This window comes from Wyeomyia smithii, chromosome 2 (assembly GCF_029784165.1).
Source record: "Wyeomyia smithii strain HCP4-BCI-WySm-NY-G18 chromosome 2, ASM2978416v1, whole genome shotgun sequence".
Classification (NCBI taxonomy): Eukaryota; Metazoa; Arthropoda; class Insecta; order Diptera; family Culicidae; genus Wyeomyia; species Wyeomyia smithii.
In genome coordinates, this window is record NC_073695.1 from 61,308,484 (window position 1) to 61,332,187 (window position 23,704).

General features: G+C 35.7%; 1 protein-coding gene across 4 annotated transcripts in view; it reads right to left on the reverse strand.

Moving 5' to 3' along the window:
• LOC129723808 (uncharacterized) overlaps positions 1-23,218 on the reverse strand; it is a 200,559-nt gene extending 177,341 nt beyond the window's left edge. For 2 of the 4 annotated variants that reach the window (XM_055678255.1, XM_055678251.1), the window contains exons 1-2: positions 22,676-23,218; positions 10,739-11,240 (exon numbers count right to left, since the gene is read on the reverse strand). The gene's annotated coding sequence lies outside the window, so the exon portion shown is untranslated. The remainder of the gene's footprint in view (positions 1-10,738; positions 11,241-22,675) is intronic. The other 2 variants (XM_055678252.1, XM_055678254.1) reach the window with 2 other exon arrangements.
• Positions 23,219-23,704: the final 486 nt, after the last annotated feature.

Here is a 23,704-nt window from a genome sequence, read left to right on the forward strand (position 1 = left end):
AACTATTTTGGAAGTTATTTCATAAATTGGTGGTTGAAAAACGTGCTTTACAACAAGTATTTCGTCTTTTTTATATCACTTTTTTGTACTTTGCGACCTTCAAAATATTACTCAAAAATGTACCGTACGGTGATTTTTAAATTTTGACCAGAGATCCTGGACGTCATAACGAATCGAATGGTGTACTCAGATTCTTTGGTGCATTTAGCTTTATAATAACGGTCTGTGGGAGCACCGTGGGGTGTTAATCGAAGATTTAGTATTTTCTTGTTTATTCATTAACACTTCATTAAAAATGTTAAAACGCCTGAACGAACACGGTTGTAAATTCGACTTTACAGTAGCGATTTAAACTTCTTCAGCCAGTCTTTATTCATCGCGGAAAAATTACTGCCGATGAATGATCAATACTTATTTGCTAGAAATTTCATTTAGATCAAAATAGGTTTTCTCAAGTACCATAAATTATCGGTGAAAAGAGTACCATAAGATATTGGTAAAGTTTTCTCAATGAGCTTACATTTAATTTTCTGGCTGGAGCTAACCTAACATGAGTTTTATCGGTTTAATGTCAAACAATCTTCACTCTTAGAATATCCGCTAGAATCGTCCTGGTCTCCAATTCCAGATAGTTTCGTTAAGTATGCTTTTTGCTAAGATAAGAAAATTTTACCCAATTCGCCAAAATAAATGATTGTCTTGGTAGTGCATCTAAGAACAAAGGTTTTTCTGAAGTGACAGCGCTAATATAAAAGATTCATTCTTCTAGTATATATTATTATTTATAACGCTTTAACGTCTCAGCATTTAGAAATGTACTGTTAGATAAAACTGCAGAAAATACTTGAGTTACAATTCCGTCTACAATTTGTTTTAATGGAATATAAAAATACCGTAGTCCAACGTCATGCGGTCGTGTCTTGGATACCACCCTTCTATTTTTTTCTTAGAGGAATGCAATTACGTTGTCCAACGACGTGAACAGTCTAAGCTTAGTTCTTTTTTTTATTTTTTCTGGAATAAATTTGAAATGAACCTGCATGAATTGGATGAGTCATAATCACTGATGGATGACACATTTGATTTTTAGAATATAGAAGAAAATTTAGGATATAGAACAGAGCCTATGTAGATTCTTCGGTTATCATGAGACGACAAATCTACCGCTTACGGTTGGAACAGTAATTGATTATATCTTTTGAAGTAAAAGCATTCTTAGCATTCAGTTTTGGCAGCAATTTTTGAAAAACATGATAAGGCTTAAAATTCTTTAGAAAATTGTATTGGGAAAAAGGAACAAACAAAAGAGTTAGAAGAAAAAAACTGAATTTGCAGACATTGTTAAACGAAACGTATGTTTTTTTCAAAAGCTACAATACACAGAGAAAAAGTCTCGGTTGCAAAGTTGCTTGAAATGAAATTATCTACAACTTTGCTGAGGACAACTTTGAGTTTCATGCTGAAAACAGAAGTTATAATTTTTTTTGTCATAGTAGGCTATGGCTGTTGTTGCGTAATAGGGTAAATTACCAATTCTCGTCAGTCTAAGTTGATTCTCATGTTTTAAACTGTCATCCTTCTTTAGTAAGCTGCCTAATTTCATCAATTATTTTTCTAGCATACTTTCCTACTTTTTATCTTATTGGTAAAATTACGAAAAACACAAAAAGTTCAACGGAGCTTTTAAATTTAATTGTAAAAAAGTCACTCTTACAGTCCCTTTTTGGTCAAGCCATTTCTAGTCAGCATTTTGTTTAGTTCGTCAGTAGCAGAGAGAGAAAGAAAGCTTGTAAAACTATACTCGTTTCATCTAGTTTCATTGCTATGAATTGAAAATAAACCTTCTTCGTTATTCAGCCATTCAAAGTATAAGTAGTATTCTGACGCCATAAGTTGTACGAGCGAATTAATACTAGTGATGTCATATTTGTATTTTTGTTTATGTATTTGCAGCGCTTCTTTACACACAATTGTCGAGGGATTGTTACACGTTTTCGTTTACTGTGTGAGAACAAAAGGGATTTGCGCAGTGCGCAGCGTGTGCAGTGGCACCAAATCTATCGCGAAATATGTTTGTACTCTAAATCTGATTACTATATCCATTTAATTTATAAAGTAATTTCTTTATGTAGGAATATGCAAATAGCAATAAAAGTTTTTGCAATTCAATAAACATAAAAACATGGTTGCACATGTCATAATCTCTAATAAAAATGGATACGGCGCGTTTTGCAACAAAAACAGTTCCCTTTTGTTTTGGCAACAAAAACACCAGCAACATGCCGTGCTGACGAACTAAACCAACCTGTTGGATGTGTTAGATAAATTCAAGTTTCACTTATCTCTTATCCTCCATTAATCGTTTTTAATGAAGTGATTCATTAATGCGAACAGAAAAACTTTAACGTTCAAAGTAAGTTACCATATATAGAGTTCCTAAGTGGATTAAAAGCAGTAGAGCTTGGTAAACTGAATCCTGCCCACAATGCATACCACCTGACGAAGCCGTCAGTTATCCTACTATAACTTGAGTAATTTCGTAATATGTGATACTATATTTTTCGAACTAAATTTCTATTTTTAACAAAGGCTTTTTACCCGTTGACACACAAGTTCATTAAGCAGTATGTGAAGCAGGAAAAGCGAAAAATAAGCGAACTGGAAATATGATACAGATTTGGAAAAATATACCGCATCCCGACGGGACTTGAACCCGCAATCTCCCTGTCTCCGGCATGGTGTTTTGACCAATTATTCTACGGGGGACGGTGGTACTGTTCTACAATCTATATCGTATCCTGGGCTGTGGAGCAATATCCACCGTGCCATCGAAACGACAGCGAGAGGGGTGGTAGGGACGACGTGTGGAAGACAGCGTAACGACTGGTTTGATGCCGAGTGCCAGAGCGCGATAGATAAAAAACCCTTGCCTGTTCACTGCGGCTACACGTCAGAGCAGAGAAAGATAAAGGGAGGCGAGAGCTGACGAAAATAGAGTCCACCGTCGGAAGAAGCGCGAGTACGAGGAGCAGTTGCTCGCCAGCGCAAAGGACAGCTATGCTAGAAACGATGTACGGAGCTTCTATAAAACAGTCAACGGAGTCAGAAGCAAGATTTTCCCTGTGCCGGTCATGTGTAATGACAACGACGGCAACCTGCTTACTGATAAACCGACGGTTGCAGTCAGCTGTAGGGAGCATTTTTTTTTTTTTTGAATAGGGGGGGGGGGTGTTGTAATGATTTATTCATGTACTAAAATATTTATTCAGAATTAATATTTTGTGTTCTGCCACAAATGGTGACATTTCAACACTATTATATATATATATATATATATATATATATATATATATATATATATATATATATATATATATATATATATATATATATATATATATATATATATATATATATATATATATATATATATATTTGTACGCTTTTTTTTTATATTATTGAATATTATTAGCTTTCGCAGTTAAGTTAATGTAATTGTAAGAAAATTATTAAACCTACTTGCCACAAATGGTGACATTTCAACACTATTATATATATATATATATATATATATATATATATATATATATATATATATATATATATATAAATATATATATATATATATATATATATATATATATATATATATATATATATATATATATATATATATATATATATATATATTTGTACGCTTTTTTTATATTATTGAATGTTATTAGCTTTCGCAGTTAAGTTAATGTAATTGTAAGAAAATTATTAAACCTACTTGTCAAGAGAAAAAAAAGGAATAAAACGAAACTTAAAATAAACTTAAAACTATCTTACTGACTATTAAGTGAGCCAATCGTTGCAATTGAGGATTGCAACGATTTTTGTCGGAATTTGTTGATAATTTGGCTTGACATATGTTCTAATGTTTCTACATTAGTGAGCCTATGTAGCTCATTCGTGCTAAACCAGGGAGGACGCTTTAAAATCATTTCCAAAAGTTTATTCTGAATCCTTTGAAGTGTCTTCTTCTTGGTTGCACAACAGCTTGTCCAGATGGGAACTGCATATAACATTGCTGGCCTGAAAATTTGTTTGTAAATTAACAGTTTATTCTTGAAACAATGTCTAGAATTCCTGTTGATAAGAGGATATAAACATTTTATATATTTATTGCACTTTGTTTGGATATTCTCAATGTGCTCCTTGGAAGTAAGAGTCTTATCATAAATTAGCCCTAAGTATTTAACTTGATCAGACCAATTTAAGACCACACCGTTCAACTTAATAACGTGGTTATTGGTGGGTTTGAGAAATGAAACTCTTGGCTTATGAGGAAAAATAATTAACTGTGCTTTAGAAGCATTAGGGGAAATTTTCCATTTCTGCAAGTATGAAGAAAATATATCTAAACTTTTTTGTAGCCGACTGCATATAACACGAAGACTTTTTCCTTTTGCGGAAATGCTTGTATCGTCACAAAACAGAGATTTTTCACAACCTGGTGGTAAATCAGGAAGATCAGAAGTAAAAATGTTATATAAGATTGGGCCCAAGATACTCCCCTGAGGCACACCTGCTCTAACAGGCAATCTATCAGATTTACCATTTAGATAGTTAACCTGAAGAGTGCGGTCAGTTAAATAACTATGTATCATTTTTGTGAGGTAAAGCGGAAAACTGAAATTTGACATTTTAGCTATTAAACCTTTATGCCAAACACTGTCGAATGCCTTTTCTATAACTAGTAGAGCTGCTCCAGTCGAATAGCCTTCAGATTTATTGCTGGAATGCCCATGGCGAAAACCAAACTGCTCATTTGCAAAAATTGAGTTCTCATTAATATGTGTTATCATTCTATTAAGAATTCTTCTTTCAAAAAGTTTGCTAATAGAGGAAACTAAACTAATTGGTCGATAACTTGATGCCTCAGCTGGATTCTTTTCGGGTTTTAAAATTGGAGTGACTTTGGCATTTTTCCATTTCGTAGGAAAATGTGCTAGTGCAAAGCATCTGTTAAAAATTTTTACCAAGAAATTTAGAGAGGTTTCGGAAAGTCTTTTGATGAGGATATAGAAAATCCCATCATCTCCTGGTGCTTTCATGTTTTTGAATTTTTTGAGAATAGTTCGCACCTCATTCAAGTTTGTTTCCAATACCTCTTCAGAAAGAAATTCTTGGGTGGTGATCTGATCATACTTTTAGTTTACTTCATTTTCAATAGGACTTACTACGTTCAAATTGGAGTTATGAACACTTTCAAACTGCTGAGCAAGTTTTTGAGATTTTTGTTCATTCGTTAGAAAAACGCCATCACCATCTTTAAGGACTGGAATGGGCTTCGAAGGTTTCTTAAGAACCTTCGAAAGCTTCCAGAAAGGTTTTGAATAAGGTTTTAGTTGTTCAACTTCTCTCATGAAATTTTCATTTCGCAAGAGAGTGAATCTATGTTTAATTTCCTTTTGTAATTCTTGAAAAATAATTTTCAAAGCAGGATCACGAGATCTTTGGTTATTGACGTCTCCGTATGTTCTTCAAACGTATAAGAAGTTGAAGTTCACTGTCAATAATTGGTGCATTAAACTTCACTCGAGCCTTAGGAACTGATAAATTCCGGGCATTGAGTATTAAGCTGCTAAAATTATCTAATTTGCCACTATTTTGTAAAATAATATCATTATTCAAATTTTCTTCGATCGTAGATTGATATCTATCCCAATTAGTCTTGTGATAATTTAACACAAATCTCGTGGGATTTAAAATAGTTTCATGAGAAATAGAAAATGCTATGGGAAGATAATCAGAATCAAAGTCAGTATGAGTTAATAAACCACTGCATGAATAACTTTGATTTGTTAGTACCAAATCAATTGTAGATGGGTTCCTAATAGAAGAATAACAATATTTTTCTATTGGAATTGCTTTGAGCATTATTCCAAGATCGATGTTTCGCATTTAAATCACCGATGATTAAAAATTTAGATTTATTTCTTGTGAGTTTTTGCAAATATCCCTTGAAATAATTTTTTCGCTCACCAGTGCATTGAAAAGGCAAATACACTGCGGCTATAAATAAAATGCCAATACTTGTTTCAATTTCAATTCCCAAACTCTCGATAACTTTGGTTTCAAGATGGGGTAAAACACGATGTTTTATTCGACGGTGGATAACTATTGCAACTCCACCACCGGCAACATCAATTCTATCAAACCTATGAACTATATAATTTGGGTTCTTTTTTAGTTTAATATTGGCTTTAAAAGCGTTTCAGTCACAACTGCAATATGCACATCGTGGACTGTTAAAAAATTAAAAAATTCATCCTCTTTCGCTTTTAAAGAGCGAGCATTCCAATTTAGAAAATTTACAGCATTATTTAAAATCATTGCTGAATTTCAATTTCGTAACAATATTAGTTGTAAATTTTATACCTTCTTGAACAGCCTCGTACATCGAGTTACAGTTCAACAAAACGGACATTAGCTGCAGCATGGATTGTTGTAGGTATTCAATTTTTTCGGGAGTTGGACTACCTAAATTAAAACTGGCTGACTTTTCAGCATCAAACACGAATGATTTGTTACTGTTTGAATTTGAAATATTACCTGAAAGGACACTGGCATATGAACAGCCTGGTGTTGCCTGAACAGGATTATTTGTCTGAAATTTGTTATCTGAATTTAAATTATTACCTACAGACACACCTGCTAATGAAAGTGCTGGTGATGCCTGAACAGTATTGAAAGTCTTTTGATTACCCACATTGACAACAGGTTGTTTAGAATTCCTACGTTGTCTGGAAGCAATAATTTTTGACCTTACAGGATAATTAAAGAAATTAGATTTGTGATTTCCCCCACAATTTACACATTTGAAACTATTAGTGGTCTCTTTCACGGGGCAGATATCTTTTGTGTGACTAGTGTCACCACAAATCATACATTTAGGCTTGACAATTCCGACATTGCGTAAGATTATGGATTCCTCCATGTCTCTTGAAATTTTCCCATTTTATTCGCACGTTAAATAAAACACGTGCTTTTTCCAAACATTTCAAATTATTTACTTTGGTACGATCAAAATGTACTAAGTAATTTTCCTGGCGTATTCCAGTTTGATTAATTTTGGCATTTGCCTTTCGTTTCATCAAAATTACTTGGTTGGGGGCAAAACCAAGTGATTCTGACAAACATTCTTTAATTTCCTCAATAGTTTGGTGATTTGAAAGACCTTTCAAAACAGCCTTAAACGGTCTCTCGTTTTTGGCATCAAAAGAATAAAATTTATACATCTTTTCAGTCAAATACTGTAAAAGATGTTTATGGCCATCAAAAGATTCGGTCAAAATACGAATTTCGCCTTGGCGGCCGATTTGAAAATTAACTTTCACAATCGACAGAAATGATGAAAGTTCTGATCGGAATGCTTTTAAATTTGCTACAAATACCACAATAGGTGGAACTTTAATCTTCTTCATAACGGCTTTATTCTCAGTATGAGAAGTTTGAACTTCTTGATCCCCAACGGAAGAAAGAATATCATACCTGTTAGTCCAAATTTCAGTGTCACTTGGAGGAGATGCCTCAGGTTTCCTTGAAGCCGCATCAAAGCGGGCTTTTTTATTTTTTCCAGGCATAATTGGAAAACTTCACTACACTTTCACTTCACTATAGAATTTAAATGGAAATATCTCAAACCAAGTTTACTCACTAATTACTCGTTAACGTTAAAAACAAATTTATAACTTTGCGTTTCAACAGGTAGTCTTTTAAAAAGATTGCCTGTTGAAAGCGAAAAACAAAATTTCAATATCTCTCGGTAGGCTCAGACTTAGCCTCGAGCTGTTGGTAAAATGCGACCGTTCTGTAGGACAGTTCAAGTCGATCTCACTGCTGGGAGCATAGCGCTATTAAACGGTGAGGAGCCGGATGAGCACTATGCGATCCACCAGATAATACTAAGAATCTGGACGGATGAACAAATGCCAAACGACTGGTAGAAAGGCCTCATATGCCTTATCTATAAGAAGAGTCATCGATTGGATTGTTGTAACTATCGAGGCATTATGTTGCTCAACTCTGCATATAAAGTGCTCTCCCGTATCCTGTTATTCAGATTGAGACCGTTAACGGAATCCTTTGTTGACGAATACCAGGCTGGTTTTCGGCAGTGGCGTTCCACGACGGATCAAATTTTTCGCCCTGCGACAAATCCTCGATAAGTTCGCATAACGCATAACCTGCGTAATTCTCATTTCAGGAAAGAATGTCAAAATTCATTTAGAGAAAACAACGTCGTGGTGGTGAGTTCTCGTTTGACGTGTTTGTCCATAAATGTACTTAGACAGCGAACCTTACCACCGTCAGAAGCAATCGCAGTGAAAAGTCGTTCTTCTGTGACCATTTACCAGCCTGCTCGGAAGTATGGCGTACATCTTTTATTCTGGGTGATCGAAGCTACTTTCCTCTATCGAAGCCTCAAATACCCGGAAACGACCGATTCAACGTTAGAGTCAAATCTCCTTCAAAACTGATATAAGTTTTGATCATAATATCATATCTAAATCTAAATCATATCTAAAAGGGATTTTCGGAGCTGTTGTTCAAACCAAGCAGTTTGTACATTAAACAGGATGTGTATTAGAAAAAGCTTGCAGGAAATATTGTTTTCATTTATTCGAAAACATCACTCGGATGGAGAATCGAGAATTCGACCTGACAAGCCATCATCACACTACGACAAGAAAACGCTAATTTTTGCTGAAGACCAAGAAGATATCAAAAAAAAAAAAAAGATGTGCAAAAAAAAAAAAAATAAAATCCAACAAATCTGCCGCAGTGTGTCTCAGCTGGTCTTGAGGTACGATGTTGGCCTAACAATCCAGTCGTCATCGGTTCGAGTCTTGGTTCGGGAGGGGCTGTTAGCAAAAACATCATATCAAGAAGACTGGCATCTCTGGATCGATCCCATACAAATGACAAGCGTCTAATAAAACAGCGCAAATCAAAAGTGGTTGTAATTACATCGCTATGAAGTCATTGAGTGCGTATGTGATATTCCTGCCTGTGCGTTCGGATTGCATTCGCAACGCCTGCACACCTACTAGCATGCGTCAGTTCCACCTGAACTCAATAGACTGCGCTGCCAAAACTGTCGTTCGATTTCAGGCAAAGTTCCCAGTCTTCTTGATATGATGGCTGTTAGTGTCAGTAGGATTGTAGCGCTAGCCCTGCAATTGTCCTGTACACTTAACAGTTGGCTGCGAAGTCCGTATATAATAAACAGAACGTCGAGTTCCGAAAAAAAAAGCTTTTGCTTTTGGTGTACAAGGATAATTGGAACGCCAAGAACACATAGCAACATCAACATCAAAAACTGCATCCGGAAAATCGAAGCGACTTCCGTCCAGTCCAATCGGTCATGTCCCGAAATTTGATTTAGGTCAGCACAAAGCACGTTTGAGCAACTTTGAGAGTTCAAGCGTTTTAGTACAGAAATTATATACTAATCTGTGCATGTCTAGCCAAAATTTTGGCGATCTAATAAAAAAAGAACACCAAGAAAGTCATTTTGCTGTCGACAGAGCGGTGGCAGAAACTTTTTCAGGTGCTGGTCCACGTTGATATCCGCATAATTCGGCGGTTTCGAAAATTTCCAGTTTCTTACCAAACCATTACCTTCTTACTAAAGTTTTCAACAGAAAATAAAGTATCTGACTAGTCTACATCCTCTCATACACAGAAGTCCTGGCAAGGTTTCATAATGAAGTTTCACGTATGCATATCTCGTCTTCCATTACTATGAGAATTGTGTCGTAGAAACTTTCGTACCTAATTTCACGCTGGCAGCTTGCTTTGAGAATCTGTTTTAAATTGCTTCAAACTCAGTCTCGTTTTTTTTATTGTAATGAAATTTTTCTGACATATTGGGTACCACTGCACACTCTGCCAGAAATGAAGAACGGAAAGGCAGAACGGCCAAACGAAGTTATTAACGTTCTTCAATTGGTTTTTTATTTTCTCCTAAGATTCTTGGTATAGTTACGGCTTTAATTTGGATGTTTCAATTAGTTTGCGATACATAAAATTTCATGAAACTTTATAGAATATACAAAACTTCTATTCTTTTAAGTTTCTGTGATCTATAAGTTTTTGTAAAACTTAACTGAATTTCACATTGACTCAAATCAATTGCATTTAAATTTTCCCTACAGATACAGATGTTTTTCAAGTACCTAATTCGATTAGAGAACCGACCGATCTTCAATATGCGATACAGTTCATATCAATTGTGCCTGTGGGCGCTGAGTAATAATAGTTTGAAAGTCATTTCATCGGATTTCTCTCCGCTGGGAGAGGGTTAAAGCAGATATTTTTAGTTGGCTTCACTTTGGCTTTGGCCCCCTTATTCAAATTGATTAATTAAGTTAGAGTTCCAAGCTTTCAATACCAAAGAACAAACAAGCTGTAAAGATAGAAGAAAAAAACAGAAGAAAGAAACATATTTTATCTAGCAGAAATCCTTTCAATAGTGAAGGATTCAAAAGATGCAAGTGTACCTCGTAAAAACATTATCAGACCACTTTTAAGATATTTTCAGTAAAGTTTAAATGTGTTGTAATCTTAGTTGGAAATGGGTTTCATCTGCGGCAATAAAGAGTTGTGATCTCGGGGACCGATTCGGCTCCAAGATAAATCCCAAATGCGGATGTTGAATACCCTAAAAGAGCAGCTTTTGACTCACCTGTTTACTTTATCGGTTTGTCCACCGCAAACAGCAACAATCAGCCACAGCAACAGTAGTTGTTTTTAGACCACACAAGTGGGTACGGAACTAATCGGATACAGTTCACAAAAAGAAGAGTAGCACAAACTCTCAAAATAAAACAGCCAAACGATGACCGAATGTAGTAAAATGCAAAAAATACCGTACGATCCTACGTCAGATTTCGTGTAGCGTTTCAGTACTCCACGAGAAAAAGAAAAAACGCTACAGATAAGAATACCACCGCGCACGTGAGCGATTTCGTTGCGAATTGGCCGCCGTTTGCCGGAGGTATAATTAATGTTTGTTGCTGTTTTCTTTGGTTTCACGTAGCACAATTATGCACGCCGATAGGCTGCAGGCTTAGCTTTTCGCTGCTGCACTTTTGGCAAAGAATCGGCTACATCTGGAAGAAACACGATGGAGCGATGCAGCGAATGTTCTTCGCCTTCGAAACTGGAGCGGAGAAAATCGGCCAAATCTGCAAAAGCCGATAAATGAAAAGTGTTAATTGAATAACAATAACAATGACGGTCAATAGTGGGTAGCGCTGCATCGTGACTATTGGGATCACGTGATTATCGCCTTGCAGCTGAACCTGACTCTGTTCCGCAAAATCATTTTAATTAGCAGTAGGGGTAAGCGGGGTAAGACCGCGATTAAGCGATTTTGTTTATAGAAAAAAAAGTGGCGGCTGCAATTTCAAGTTCTTCGCTAAGAGGTTCTTTTATTCAATACCTGCATTCAAAAAATAAAGACTGAAATACTTATGCATATTTTCCAGCTTTTTTTTTTCAATTTTGAAAAGTCATTGAAAATGTGCAGATCTTTTTCATGCGGGGTAAGCCCGCCCACCAGCGGGGTAATATCGCCCACCATTTTTTGAGGATAACAAATATTTTTAGGACCAAAACGGTTGATTCTATCGGTATAGTGTCTTTGGCAAAGTTGTAGATGGTATTTTTTTTCTTTTTCAAAAAAATATACACTGTGAAAAATCTGAAAAAAAATCTAAGTTTTAACTTTGTTTTATTTTTTGACTATCCAATTTCAAAACAATGTTTAGGTAACTTATTGTGGTTTTCAAAATAAATATATTTTTCATAATTTTTCAATATATTCAATTTATAATATACCTGTCTTAATGCTTAAAATAAATACTCATTAATCCTGTCTGTATGATTTTTTTGAAGACTTATTATGTATAGAGTAACAAAAAAAAATAAAAATCTTAAAATTTATAAAAAAAAAAACAATTGTAATTTTTTTATAAATTTTAGAATTTTTATGTTTTTTTTTTTTGAAGAACAAAATTACCAACGACTCTATACCAATCAAACAAACAGCCCAAAAAAATTTTCCTTTACAAAATGTGAGCTAATAATATTTCTATTATTCCACGATCCTACAACCATCAAATTTTAGCTTACCTTTTGTAGATTTTGCAGGCAAAAACATGTTTTTTTTAAACTTTTAAAAAATTTGATTTTTGGTTCTATTTTTTATCATTTCTTTGAATTTTTTTACTGTGTATACTTTTTTCGGAAGGAGAAAACTACTATTTTTAACTCTGCCGGAGACGTCATACCGATCGAATAAACCGTCCTGGCTCTAAAATTATTTTTGTTCATTAATACCATTTTGCACAAGATTACTTTTTTCAGAAATAAGTCTTGTTAAAAAATATTACTAGAAAAGCTTCAACCAAATTGAAAATGGTCGATTAACATCATTGTCTTATGTGGCTTGAAATTGCTTTACTGATCCTGTAAAGTTCCCCTTTGTAGTGTCGAGGCATTTGGGTCTTGAAGTAAAACAACAAACAGTTGTATACGTGGCGGCTTTACCCCCAGTGGAACATTTTCATATTCCACCGAAAAAGTAATCAAAATTACATGATTACTCACAACTTTCGATATTTACGAAAAAAGACAGGTTCAGGCAAGCGTTTAAACGTATATTCACAAACAAAACAATAGATTTTTAGACAGAAAAACCTTAAGTCCCGTTGCCGCAAAACAATAGCGCATTGACTGGTTGCCAGCTAAAAGGTTGTTTTTGATTATTTCTGTGACCGTTCGCGCACTATCAAAACAGAAAGGGGTGCAAAATGTTATGTAATAATACTGTAAAAGACACGTTAAAGAAATTTTTCAATTATCATAAAACTTGGTAGTAAAACTACAGTGGGCGGTCTTACCCCGCTGGGAGGTCTTACCCTGTTTACCCCTATGTTTTTCCTGCTCAGAAAAAAAAAACAAAATAAAATGTGTTTATTTTATTACTAACAAGTGATGGAGTAACTCCAGAATTTTTAAACCGCTTATTGTATGCACCAATGTGCCTAGGTTTGACATTGAATAAAAAATTTACTCGTGACCTATCCTAAGATCGATTAATCACTTCGTTTGGAACATAAATACTTCCGTTGAATATTACGCGTGTGGAAGAGAATTGATTCATCCACAAAATACAAGAAATGAACCTCAACCGAACCCCTAGAAGTCTGATCTCGTTAGTGCCTTTCGCGCTCTGCCGAAGTCGGAGTACGAAACGTAGCCCATCAGTTTCTTATCTGTTCAAGTATTTATCAGACCGCCGCGGTGTCTATCCTCCTCGGCGGCGGTGGTTCAATCATTTTGCCTCGTTACGAAGACGTGGCAAATTGGTGCCTCCTCCTGGAAGCATGCGATACCGGGAAATAGGCAGCGACATAGAAATTCGAGTATCTCTGGCAAATCGAATGACGACGACGGGAACCGGCATCCACCTTGATGGATGCTGCAGAATGGAAGGCAGCTCGGGAATGAAATGAATATTTTAAGATAGGAAACGAGGAAATCGGATAGCTTTTATTGCCGGGGTAGACGAAGGAAAAAGAGCCTTGGTTGAAAGGCAAAACCGGTACTTCACCTGCTCGATTGGTTAGGGCGGAACTGTCTTATAAAAGGAAATCAGAATGGGAACATAGGAAACCCATTGAAACCTTGTATTGACTATGCAGAATACCGACAATTTGTGGTGGTTTCGAGTCTTTTTTTTCTAATAGCATCAAAGCTCAAAATGATTGCTCCAAGTCTTGGAAAAATTATATGTAAATGGGTAGTATCTTTTCAACTGTTTCTTAGGAATTAGGTATTTTCATTTCATTTTAAGCACGATTATAATAATACCAGTTACGATTTGATAACAACATAACAAGAAAACTACTACCATTGTTATAGAGTAACAATATTTTTCATTTCGTTACATTTGGCGAATTTACACATTTTAGGAGCTCCAAAGATATTTCGAGTTAGAATCGAAATGTTGATCAAAAAAAAGGCAAAAGTCTATATTGTAGTGAAAAAATAGTCCAATTTTAAGAGAACAATATTTGTATATAGTTTTTCAAAAGTTTAATGCATGAACATTTTTTAAGAAACAGTTTTGAATTTTTATCATTATTTTTTTATTTAATGAATGGCACATAAGTTTCGTATTTATATACATTATAGCTCAAAAAACAAATGAGGAAAGTTCGGAAAACTTTTTTTTGAACAATGACAAAAAGATGAAGAAAATTAAGCTGAAGTAGTTTTTCGGCTTGTAAAATCACAGCGAAATCATTTCTTGTAAAATTCGAGATAATCGCACTTAAAGACTTCAGTACAGTTTATGCAGCCGTAACTTGTTTTCTATTGCTCAAATCTCTATGAAAATCTGGAAAAATGTTAAATAAAATTTATATTACTTTAGAAAGTATTTTCACTAGAACTTTATGCATAAGTAGAACTTGAATCTGACTTCGAACCAAAGCTTGGACCAAAAGCTATGAATACAGTGAAGTTTCGATTTAAACACGTTCAAAAAAAGGTAGGGTGGTGGTCACGACCGCATGGTTGACGTAGTACTATGATAATTTTATATTCCATTTTGAGAGTTCATACTCTGTTCGATTTGACCACGTTTCACTATCGGCACGGTTCAACTTTGGCATGATTCGATTTTGACACACATGAACCAAAAACGAGAGGTTATGTTTAGTCATAAGTTAATTTTTTTTTGTTTTTCTTCTAATTTTTCTTCTTTCTTTCTTTCTAATTTTTTTCTTCTTAATTTAAGATCAACGACAGCCAAAAGAAATGCATTTTGTCGATTATGTTGCCGAAACGAATGACCGGATACGGTAAAGCGGTCCTGGAGATATGAATTTGAAAAAAGTTTTTATCATTACAACATAGATGTGAAAACCATTATGGTTGCAGTTCGAACACCATCTACTCGTCACGACAACCAAAACGAAATGAGCAAAGGGGTTTATTTTTACGACTCATTTTTGAGAAGCTATTAAAAATGATATGTTGAGAAGGTATTGATGATTATAAATATTTTTAGAGCCAAAACGGTTTGTTTGATTGGTATGAGTCTTATTTTTGTCTTTCCGTTAAAAAATATACGGTCAGGTTTTTTTACGCGGGGGATACATACTTCGTAAAGAAACCTGTGATTTCGAAAATGCGCGTAAATAAAACCGCGTAATTATAAAATCTGCCTAAAAAACCGCCCTAATTGAAAAAAAGTACGCCATGAAAAGCTTTTGAAATACAAGAGACGCTCTACGACCAGTATTTAAAATTGTCCTTTTTGACGGTCATACCGGATCTTTTGAAGGGCGTAAAAAACGGTGTACAAAGCTGGCTGTATACTCTAAATTTTTTCTTCAAAAAAGTTTAAAAAAGTAGTTTTTTTATGAAAACTTACAACTTACATTTCGCCGACTTCAGGTAGAACGTCTAACACATTTTCACTACAAACGCTAGAAGAGTCGGAGGGAGAAATCTCTCTCGTTCTCTTCGTAGCGATGTGTGGTTTGTTTTATGCGATATCTTTTAAGGCGATATGAAAAAAGTTGTAGAATACAATATAGTTTTCAATAGGAAGTCTTACAAGACCAATCCACAAGCAATCGACTTGTTGGTCAGTCAATAAACAATCAGAAAGTTTTGATGCAAGCGATACCAATGACACAGTTACATAGTTACACAGAAAATGTTTTAGTTTTAATACTATTTCATTTGTCATTTTTTATTTTGCTGAAACTTTGCATAGACGTTTCTAGGACCAAGAGATTCTGAGGGCCATTTTGTGCTATTGGTATTTAGACTAGGTCTTGGACTTTTAAGGAGGACTTAGACTTTCAATTGGACATAGAGTTGGATTTCGACTTTGGTTTGGACCAAATTTGAATTTTAAATGGTCTTGGTTTTTTACTTCGATTCGGACCTAACCTAAGGCTCAGGTTTGGATTTGAAACTAAAGTACAAATTAAACTCAAATAAACTATAACTAAAATTAATTTGGATAAAGATTTGCTTGAAAATTTGATGTTGGGCCTACCAATGTACACTGGGAAAAAATGAACCCAAATTCCCACTAATTAGAAGCCGCTGGGCTGGCAACCCCGTGGCTCTGTGGTTAGCGATGTCGGTCGGCTAGCTCTGCCACACGGTTGTGATATCGGGTTCGATTCCCGGTCGAGTCGAGGATCTTTTCGAGCTGTAAATTTTCTCGACTCAGCACTGGGGCACGGTGTATCGTTGTACTTATCCTACACATGTAAAATGTGCCAAAAAAACCATATCGATAACGAACTCTCTCAAGTAATCTAGTTGATCGAGACCGCTATTAACCCCAAGGCTAAGCGTGCGATATTGATGTTGGGCTGGCAACCTGAAATATAGCATTTTTACAGGCCGGTGAATCGATTGGTGATATTTTCATTCTGTGCAGAGCACGTGAAAGGGTCCAAAACTAGGGTGAAAAGGGGCAAAACAGACCACTGTTCATGCCCTGCTCAAAATAAAACCATCTTTAATTGATTTGTTGACCAATTTTACTTAAGAAGTGCTATATTTCAGGTTGTTAGTCCAACGGCGATTATTTAGTGGAAATGTGGATTCCGGGTTTTTCTCTAAATAATCGCCGCTAGACTAGTAACCTGAAATATAGCATTTCTTATGTAAAATTGGTAAACAAATCGATTGGTGATGGTTTCATTTCGGGCAGGGCACGGGAAATGGTCTATTTTGCCCCTTTTCACCCTATTTTTGCGTATTTTTGGGAATAAAGACCCTTTCCCGTGCCCTGCACAGAATTAAAATATCACCAATCGATTTATTGACCAATTTTATATAAGAAATGCTATATTTCAGGTTGCCAGCCCAGCGGATTCTAATTAATGCGAATTTGGGTTCATTTTTTTTTAGTGTGCAATGTGTTACCATTTAGATAGAGTTAGAGTTGGATTTAGACTTGGAATTGAACTTGGACTTGGACTTGGACTTGGACTTGGACTTGGACTTGGACTTGGACTTGGACTTGGACTTGGACTTGGACTTGGACTTGGACTTGGACTTGGACTTGGACTTGGACTTGGACTTGGACTTGGACTTGGACTTGGACTTGGACTTGGACTTGGACTTGGACTTGGACTTGAACTTGGACTTGGACTTGGACTTGGACTTGGACTTGGACTTGGACTTGGACTTGGACTTGGACTTGGACTTGGACTTGGACTTGGACGACTTGGACTTGGACTTGGACTTGGACTTGGACTTGGACTTGGACTTGGACTTGGACTTGGACTTGGACTTGGACTTGGACTTGGACTTGGACTTGGACTTGGACTTGGACTTGGACTTGGACTTGGACTTGGACTTGGACTTGGACTTGGACTTGGACTTGGACTTGGACTTGGACTTGGACTTGGACTTGGACTTGGACTTGGACTTGGACTTGGACTTGGACTCGGACTTGGACTTGGACTTGGACTTGGACTTGGACTTGGACTTGGACTTGGACTTGGACTTGGACTTGGACTTGGACTTGGACTTGGACTTGGACTTGGACTTGGACTTGGACTTGGACTTGGACTTGGACTTGGACTTGGACTTGGACTTGAACTTGGACTTGGACTTGGACTTGGACTTGGACTTGGACTTGGACTTGGACTTGGACTTGAACTTGGACTTGGACTTGGACTTGGACTTGGACTTGGACTTGGACTTGGACTTGGACTTGGACTTGGACTTGGACTTGGACTTGGACTTGGACTTGGACTTGGACTTGGACTTGGACTTGGACTTGGACTTGGACTTGGACTTGGACTTGGACTTGTACGTGAACGTGGACTTGGACGTGGACTAGGACTTGGACTTGGACTCATACTCGAACCTGTATTCATATTTTAAGGCTTTATGTAATTGAATTTAAAAGAAAATCAAAATTAATTTCCAGACGGACCTCTAAAAAATTAATATAATTTTTTATAAACATTTTTCAAGTATTGATTGAAGCTTTTTAGAGGTTCAACTGAAGACCGTCGAAAGACGGCACTGGGCACAAGAGGGTTAAGCTTTAATTGTCACTTGAACTCTTGATCACGACGATGGAAATAAAATTAGCCTCGGACTAGATCTTGAGCACCTATTTAGGGATGATCCTGTGCTTGGAAAGATATAGACATTGGACAGTTGAAGTTGACTTTAAACGTAGCTAGCTAAGTTAAAATTATATCCACGAAATCGATTCGATGAACATTCGATGATTCCCAGATTGTGATATACAGAATTGAAAAAAAAAGTCTACACATTGAAGTTTTCGCTTCCTTGTTGATAAGTTGGTGTATATATGTATAAAAAAAATTAAAACTTATATTTGTCCCATTAGAACATCTTATTAGTCTCGAATTCTGTTAAGAATTGCATGTTACTATTCTAAATCAAATATCCCACTAGCAACCGAATAAAAAGAACCGTTCAATCTTAGGAAACAACCTTTTTGAATTATTTTTTTAAATTTTATAAAAAGTTCGTTAAAACCTATCTCAATAATTATTTCCCTGATAGATAGATGGATTTCTTTTCTCATATTACGGAACTGGTGATCATTGGTTTCTAACAGTGACTATAAATCGTCATACTACATTGCATTCAGATGGGCTTTATCTTAGAATTACAATTAAAATAAATGCATAGCGTAAAAGCACCGGTATTGGCCATGGCATGTTATGTATGAGAGACATTTGTCCTTATTCCTTCGAAAAATATGTAAATGAATCAGTTCAACAGGGAAATCGGATGAATCTGTACTAACATTGCGGTTTAAATAATCAAATTATGTAATTTAGTTCACATATTTTCCAACCAAAAAACTTCTCTAGGCTCCTATTTTGGCCATAGTATTTCTAAATTGGTCACTTGGGGCTTCTATTTTGGCCGATTCGCGAATAAGTTGAAGTCATACGAATTTAATTCATAATTTGACTTTACCTTCTAAATATATTTTATCAGCAAAAAAAAACTCGTTATTGAACTTCGTATCAAAATGTTGATGCCGTTTAGTAAATAAAAAGAAACATAATCAGCAAGTTCACAGTTAATATATAGGAAATCACTTCCAAACATCATTCTTAAAAATCTGCTTTTCATTGATATGACGAAGTGCGCAGAATTCAGAGCCGCGCAGAATTAGGGTGCTTCACGGTAACTATAAGGCCAGTATGTCTTATAATCAGTGAAGTAAACAAAAAGAGAACGGTTTGTTTTCTGGAAAGGTACAAGACAGAATACCAATACAGTGCTTTTTCGCTTCTATCAACAGTCGTTTTTATCACTACTCGCCAAATTCACGCTCGATTTTCTCAGGATTTTTTCGTTTTTATCACGCATTTAAAAAAAACTCAAGAATAATGTACTTCCAGTTGCAGAAAATGCATCCGGAACATCATTTTCACTTGAGCCTTGTGTCCTTGCATGTGTATAGTTTGATGAACTCAATTTTCTGTGGCAACCAAGTGTCATATCTGTTACAAATAATTTGTGTCATAATTTTGAGAAAAATGAACCGTGCAATACGTATTTCATTGACTTTGATGCAAGAATTACGTTTTATAAGAGCGGTTGAGAAAAAGATCTGTTAACAACTCAAATAGCCCTACAGTTTGATTCTCATAGAGCGTGGATTCAAAAATTATCAAATCTAGCGGTTCCACAATTCTACATAAATTAGACTCTGCTAGCTATGCTAAAGAATGGGCAGTTCAAATCATATTGATATTGCATGTATAATAGCAGGGAGAAAGTCCGCGAAAATGCAAAGGAGAAAAATATCATAAACTAACCTTTTCTTATTTATTCATTTTTATCTTGAACTTATATCCACATCAACCGTAAAAGTGCATTATTTTACTCAAAATATCATGAATTTCAATTCAATCCAACACAAAAAATTAAATTTTTATCATTTCGCTGAATTCACGGTTTCGCCAAATTCACGGTAAAATTTTTTTTTTGACCGTGATAAAATCGAAAAAGCACTGTATACGATCTTTCTTATCCTAAACCAGTTATGTGATTTCACATATCTCATGCGATATATTACAAAAACCCGAAAAAGTCTGTACATTTCATTGCATAAACTTCAATACGCCACCATGGTTTTGTTTACATATTGACCATATGGATTATGAATCATGAAACTGCATTGACTGGGTTTTTATGCCGCCTTGATAGTCGCCTACCAGTGTCTTTCAAGGTGGCTTTTCCCAGCCCATATACAGTTACTTATTCATTAAGACTGCCAGTCGGATGGATTTAATTCAATAATTATTAATAAATAATAATTTGGCCAAGAAAGGATCAGTGAATGTTTTTGGAAGCTGTTGGTAATTTTGATAGTGCAGAGAAAAATCATACCAAAATGTCTATTTTTTCATCCACATGCGGTAATGAATTGTTTCTAGCAACAAAATTTGCTATAGAACTGGACAAACTTGAACAAAGTTATGCTCTATGAAAAATAGCTTGCAAATTATCTAAACGTTAACCCTCTAGTGCCCAAATTAATTTCTAAACGGACTTCGATAAAATCACTATAAACCATTTAAAACACTTTTTACGTATTTATTGAAGCTTTTCGGAACTTCGACTGAAGCCTGCCAAATGGCGGCATTGGGCACTAGAGGGTTAAACTGTATAGTAAACTGTTCTAATAATTTTGTCGAATAATAGCAGCAGTTTCAGTTTTTCACAATTATCAATTTTATTCTATCATGGCCTATCATAACCGATGCATCGATTGTTCTAGCTTTTGGTCTCTTATGATAAACAAATTTTAGAATTGTTTTGCAGAAATTGATCAACAAACTTGAATCTTTCACTGATATGGCTGAAACTGATTACTCGAATTCTGGTGCAAAGGCTTCTGGGTTTTTAAGAAGGATGGTCAAATTCAATTTCTATTTTATTCTAACGGTACTGCGTATCGGATGATAACAACTTTGAATGCCAGTCTAAGCGTCTGCTAAAAAGGTTGTTCAGGAGTATGCCAGAAAGTACTTTCTGAAAAAGTTGCAGTGCTATAAGACTCAGAGTTGCCAAGAAATCGAAAAGTTCCAAAACGCTCCAAAATCAAAACGGGAAACACGTTCCATCGAGGAAATTCATTAATCTCATTGATGCTATTCTGAAAGCGCAGGATGTTCGATTCGAAAGTAAGACGTACAAATTTTCGCTGGAAATTGAACATTATACCAGGTGACGATACCAACAAGGCTAAGATTCTCGAATTCTACAAGGATGGCGTGAATTTAGATCGCTTGATTCTGCAACGAAATATTCTACTACAAATTCTGGAAGATGCAAACGAATCTGTTGAAAGCATGGCAGGTATCATCAGCTATTTGAAGGAGCAGTCATAGCTGACTGAACTTTTTCCAGAATTGCCGAGCGGTTTTTCTAGGGACTAAGAAGATTAAAAATATACGACGGCAAAGGGACAAAAACGGCTTAATCCTGTATCGCTTGTTCATTTTCACAAGGGTATGACGAATGAAATGAATTAGGATGCAACAATTGACGAATTTATTCCAAGAAAAAAAATTTTTATATGTAAGGATTATTTTTTATGGAGCAATTGATTTGATTGGGTTTTAAAGCTGTTTTTTCTGTTGATTTATCATATTTATGATTAAAAACTATTCACACGATCACAAATTTTCGCCTTTCTAATAGTTGTACCTATTGTTTTTTTTTGAATTTCACAACCCTCTCATCTTTTTGCCCTCTCAACATTGGGGTCTATGGTGATTGAAAATTGCAATTCTAAGCAAAAATGCTATTCCATGCACTAAACATATTCTAAGACCTTTACACACAATCACACAATTTTAAAAATCCAATAGTTTTTAAACTATTTTGTCCTCCCCCCCTCCAAAACTTCCACGAAATTAGTGCCTAGATATTCAAGATTTCGATTCCTCATATTAACAATCAGTATATCTATTTTCTCATATTAACAATAATTTGTTTCTGACAGTGAATAAAAACGTCATAATTACGAATAAATAATAATGGTGAAATTTGAACATTATACACGCTACCACACGAAATGTATCTGCAACACATACATTTAGATTGTATTTGCAACACATTCCTTTAAGATTGAGATTTAACCTGACAATATCGCTTATTGAAAAATATTCCATTCTACACTTTTCCTGGGAGTTAAGTAACTGTTTAATAGCATTAACGTTTCGAATTGCAAATGCAAAAAAAACATTCACTGCAGTTTAGTGTTACTTAAAATTTTTGTTTCACATATGCATTTATTTGGTTGTTTAGTAATAAATTCCATTTTAAATTTCTGTTCTGTTGCAGCTCGCAATTTCATAGGTATTTCACAAAAAAAAACTTGTTGCATCACTTTTTAAGCGCAGCACTGCCAAGTAGTTTTATCATGGCCCTAAACTTGACTTTTATTCATGAAATTAAATACTATTTTTGGTTAAAATTCCATAAGATATAATTTCATGAGACAACGAAAGAGTTACACAAAATCTCGAACTTTTTAGAATATTTTATAACTTTATCGCACCTTTTGGTTTTCTTACTCACACTAAACAATTTGCAACTGTCCGTTGCAACTGTAACAACTGAATTATCCTTTCAAGTGACCTTTTGATCTGTTCCGCAAAAGGAAAAAGGACTCGCAAACCGTATCTGAACTTTTGCTTATCACTTCACTACACTACTAGCATAGATTCACTTGAACTTCAATTGATGATTTTTTTTTTCAAACACCAAAATAATTCACAATTCAACCCTAGCTTGGGTTAGGAAAACCTTCAAAACTCAGCGCTTTTTGCAAGGTTTCTTGTGACAAAACAATCGAATTTTGTAGCACTGGCTATGGCTTTTGCAATCGCAAGCAACACTGCATAGAATAACCCGAAACACCAAATCAGCTGACGCTGATAAAGTAAAACACCACCGGGAAACACTTGCCAATAGTTTCCAAAATAACAAAAAAATTACTGCAACACCGGTACACCGGTTGAAGACCGCGTACTCTCGAAGAAAGAACCCAAGAGTTGTGTCGAAGTGCCGAACGCCGAATAGCAACTGACTTGAGCACGGTTTGGCAAACTCAGTCCCATCATGTGCTCCCGCTTGCAGCTTGCGGTTTCCGAAAGAGGAAGGAAAATGAACACATGCCGGCAGTGGCATAAGTCTGAGTCAGCCCGCTCTCGTCGTTATTGCCATGCTTGAAAGTTCATTTTCAAGCCGCAGAAAAGCCCGCAATCCGGGCGGATCAGTGCCCGTGCGGTGCGTATCGGTCGGCACGTTGATGCTGTGCCGGCTCGAAAGGGGGTGGCGGGTGATCGTGATGTTATGATACTTGGAACAAATGTATCGCTGTTGCGTGCGATGTTGCTTAACGGTGTGGCACAACCGGAGGTTCATTCGATGCTACATCGTGCACCTTTCGTCGTGAGGGGAAATTTATCGCAGGCTAGGTGACTGACAGTTCAGTGATGCCAGAAGCAGTGAAGGAGCGGACCGTCCGTATTAAATTACAATATTTATTCATATTGCTTCAAAAACAATAGAAATTTCCATCACT